The sequence below is a fragment of the Centrocercus urophasianus genome, unplaced genomic scaffold (genome assembly GCF_019232065.1).
Source record: "Centrocercus urophasianus isolate 14NV4802_14NV808 unplaced genomic scaffold, USGS_Curo_1.0 seq_24, whole genome shotgun sequence".
In the NCBI taxonomy this organism is placed as follows: Eukaryota; Metazoa; Chordata; class Aves; order Galliformes; family Phasianidae; genus Centrocercus; species Centrocercus urophasianus.
This window is the reverse complement of record NW_024884800.1, coordinates 12,287,727-12,292,217: the sequence shown is the minus strand read 5'-3', so window position 1 is coordinate 12,292,217 and position 4,491 is coordinate 12,287,727.

Sequence of the window (4,491 nt, the reverse complement as noted above, 5' to 3'; positions counted from 1 at the left end):
GGGGGGCGCGAGGCGGGCGGGGGCGCGGAGGAGGGGGCGGCGGGGGAGGAGGAGGAGAAGAAGGAATAGGAGGAGGAGGAGGGGGCTGCGTGCGGCCCGGGGCCGGGGGGTGCAGGGCACGCGGGACGCCAGCGGCCGCGGTCCCCCGCGCGGGTGGCATCGGGCGGCTCTGCAGCTCGTAGGCCCCGCGCCGAGCGGGGCACCGGGAGCGGCCCGGCGGCACTGCCCGCGATCGGGGCCGCCGCATTGTCTGCGCCGCGCTCCGGCCCCGCGGTCGCGGGCGGCGGTCGCCGTCTCCCGGCCCCGGAGCGGCCTGGCCCTGCCCTGCGCCGTGAGCGGCCTCGGCTCCGCGCGTTGGGCTTTGGGGTGGCCGGGCACGGCCGGGAGCACAAAGGCTCCGCCGCGGGTGGGGAGCAGCCGGGCCGGGCTGCGGCAGCGGCCGTTGTCGCATCGCTTCTCCCGAACGCGTCTGACAAAAGGAGCGGAGCCGCGAGCGGATAACAATTATGTAAGCCCGTAGTAGGGTTTGATGTGTGTCAAGTCTGCTCAATAAATCAGCCCGCTCGGTGAATAAATCTGCCACGCGCCAACGCTCTATTATTTTATTTCGTTTCCTTTTGAAGGGATGGAGGCGGCCGTGCCCGGGATGCTGCGGCCGGGCAGGGGCAGCGCGGGGACCGCCGCCGGGCCGGGCGGCAATGGAGCTGAGCGGTGGCGGCGGCCCGTACGGAGCTGCGCCGATCGGGCTCCGCTCGTGGCGGCGGGGCCGATGAATAATTATTTCGCAAAAGCTCCGAGCGAGGGAAGAAAGCAAGCCTTGCCGGCCCGCGCAGCGTGCGGTACCTTTGTGAGGGGAAAGGCGGGGAAAGGCGGCCGGCCCCGGCGCTGCCCGGCTCCGCCAAATGAATGGAGCCGAACGGGACCCGGCCTGCCCATCCCTGTGCTGCGCTGCGGGGCCCAGGGGCTTCCCTCCCTCTCCTTTTCTTCTTGTTTGCTGTCGCCTTTTGGAGCAGGGGCTCCCGCTGCCCGTTGGACGGTCGGTTCTGAGTGCTGAAGGTTTCTCTGGGGTATAAAGGAAGGAGAAGGCCACGGTCGTTCTGTTGTAGCTGAGCGCGGTCAGCAGTGTGGTGTGTGGGGCATGTGGTGGGTCCTCCTCTTCGCTGATGCTGTGTGGGTGGCTTGGTGCGGCTTTTTCCTTTCTGCTTTTGGAAAATGGGGTATGGGATGTGGAACCAGGAGGGAGAAAGTGTCCCCACACAAAGCCCATGTGGGCTGGCACCCAGCGGCAGGGCAGGAAAGCAGCGGTGCTCCTCCATTGCATTGAGGTGAAAGCAGCCTGTGCTCATTGCCCTGAGCGATGAATGGTCCCTGTAAACTTTATGCGCTGCTGCAAGCAAATGGAAAGTGGTTTTGTGAAATAATCCATCTCAGAGGGAAGAGTTGTGTGCATGCCACAGCTCGCCCTTGTCCTGTGCAGTGCTGCAGATGTTGCTTCTGTGCTTGGCCCTGAGAGCAGCAAAGTGAATGTCAAACACCATAAGATTACAATTGCTTCTCAGAATTGCTTCTCCATTGTTGATCTGTGAAAGAATTATATATATATATATATATATATATATATATATATATACTTGGAGAATTAGGAGCAAAATAATATCAGTGAAATCCACCTGTTACATGCAAGGTGCTGCGCCCTCACCTGTCAGCAGGTTGTGCTTTCTGTTGGTGCTGCATCTCTGCGCTTCCAGCCCCACTGGAGCAAGTTCTGTGCCCATCTCTGTGTTCTGCCAGGTACTGGCTTTGTGGCAGAGCCGGCAGTGAGCCAACATGCTGCCCCGAGCATTGCCTGTCCCAGCAAAGGGCCGACCCTGCCGCAGGGGTCAGACTCCAGGTGCCTTCACTGTGCTGGCACTGCTTGTTGTTGTATATTGAGGCTGTTGTTACAATGAGTGTGCTGCAGGCTGTGAGCTGGTTTGAGCATCCACACTTGGGCATGGCTTCTTTCTGCAGGGTGCATGAGCTCAGGACGAGCTGCCCGGCTGTTGGTGCCAAGTGTTGGCTTTGTGGTTCTGCAGCCGTGGACGTGCAGAGATTTGGAATCCGGCGGAGCTGAGCTGCAGGAGAGGTGGTGCTGGGAGCTGCCGTGTGCAGAGCAGCGCTGATCCCTGCTCCGTAATGAAGGCTCCATGCGGGCGGATGGAGGGTGGCTTTGGTGCGGCAGCGCCGGGTGGATTTTGTTTGCAGTTCAGGGGAATAGCATGTAATCTGTGTAATGCTGCTTTTGTGTGCATCTCTTGCAAATTGACGTCTGGGGAATGGCACGAAGCAAAGGCTCTAGACCAGCAGGTCTCCAATGTTTTTGTAGCAGAACCTTTTTATTCAAAGCAGGTGTCACGGAGATCTTTCATTCCAGGCTTTCTTTCATCCCTGGCGTTTGCTAGCTCATGTTAAAACTTTAAATCTCGACAATTCCTCATTTGCGGGTGTTCCTGTATCCCCTCCCAGGCGGGTGATGCAGCGGCCCTGAGCTGGGGCTGTGTCTGTGGGACTGTGGCAGCCCTGCACAGCACGGCTCAGCCCTGAGCCTGGGCAGAGCCCTGACCCTCAGCTGTTAGGAGGGGTTGGTGCTGCAGCACAAGCTCACCCTGCAGTCCTGCTTGGTTTAACAAAGCTCTGGCAACTCTTCTTACAAATGCCCAAATTTGTGATATATCCAAGCTCTTGTCTGGATAGTCTCCCATGATAGAAAATTCTGCTGGCAATTTCCATTCATTGATCACGTTTGTCTCATTTGTCTTTTTTCTTCTTCTTTTTTTTTTTTTTAAATAATTTTTGTGCTGTGCCTTAAGAATGTGGGTGGATGTGAGGTTCCTGGTGGGTCCTCTCCAGTTATTCCACTGTTGTCCTTCAGTATGACCGTGGTATGTCGGTCTGAAAGGCCTGGTGCTGCTCACCTGCTCCATACACCAGACCCTTTCCAACACCTTTCCGAACGGCCGTTGCCATTACCGAGGTCATGGTGTCAGCAGGTGGCTCAGCTCAGTCATCCCTCAGTGCACAGCCCAGTGCATGCTTCTTCCCTGGACCGCGTGGACCGGCCGCTGATTCCCAGCAAGGCAGTGGCTGTGTGCGTGGCACGTAGCTTTGGGGTTGTTGGTGTTCAGCTTTCTGGCTGGATGAGGGGCTTTGGTGCTGAGCTGTAGTGCTGGAGAACTGCGTGTAGGCAGGAGGGGCCCCATGGATTTTGTTCTCTGCACAATGTGCCAGTGAATGGCTCGGGCCTTTGATGGAGAAGAGAAGCTGAGGCTTTATGGAAAAGCCTGTTTATTGGCATTAATTATTTTTTATTAGTTACAGCATCCATAGTCCATTGGCAGTAGAAGAGCCCAGAGTAAGAACATTAAATCTTCAGAAGTTTTTCAAAGCTTGCATTTTTCATAAGAAGCTTGTGAAGCTTCAAATCTAAAGCTTCCAAAGCCTTTTTTTTTTTTTTTTCTTTTTTTTACTTTTTTTTCTTTTTTTTACTTTCTTCAAAAGTGCCACTGAAGCTCTTTTTTAATTTTTAGCATTTTGGCTGAAGCTATACGTTTATATATATAAAATAATAGCACTTTCCCATCCATTGCGTCAGGATTCTCACGTTGTGTGAGCAGGTTGGTGGATTGCCATGCCTTAATGTGGAGAGGTGGGTAGAAATTTGGGAAGGGCAGCAGGGGAAGCGTGCCGTTCACCGCCGTTGTTCAGTTCGTGTTGAAGCAAACACAAATCTCGTGTTCCCGCTGCCTCTGCGGGGAGTGCTGGTGGTGATTTCCCATGGTTTGTTTATATCTATCTGAGGATGCCCACTATATCAAAACCACCTGTCCATGTCGCAGCTTGTCCTAGATTCCCTGTGCGTGTGATGTATTGCTTCTGAAACACATCAGGTAGGCGCTGCCAGCTCGCACGGCGGTACGTGGGCTGATGTGGGCAGTGCTGGGGCATTGGACCCTCGCTGGCCCCTGGGGCTGGAAGTAGAGCTGGAGCAGTTGGGTGATCCGTGGAGACGCTGTCAGCTGGAACCTCCTGCAGGACAATAATTTGTCCTAACCCAGTAACCTTCGCTCGCTTAATTGTCGTATTTGTCTGGTTAGCTTATCGCTTGATGGGCAGTATGTGCTGCAGCAAAAACGCTTTTCTTTATTGTGCCTGCTCCTTTCTTTAATGTGAACTAATTCCTTGCCAGGTTCTGTCTCCATTTGAGCTGCCCTGTCCCCGTGTTAGCAGTTAACACACAGCCTTTTTGCACTGTGCTTTCAGGTAGTCAGTGGTCTGAAGGAATATATTTTTGGGTTGACTTGAACAGAATGATTGAGAATGTATTGCTGCAGTGGGCAGCCCCGCGTTGGATGTTGGTTCCCCATGGGCTCAGTGTTGGTGTCCAGGTGCAGAAGCTGTGCCAGCTTTGGGATGCGGTGCTTTGTGGCCTCTGTGTGCAGGGTCTGTTCTTAG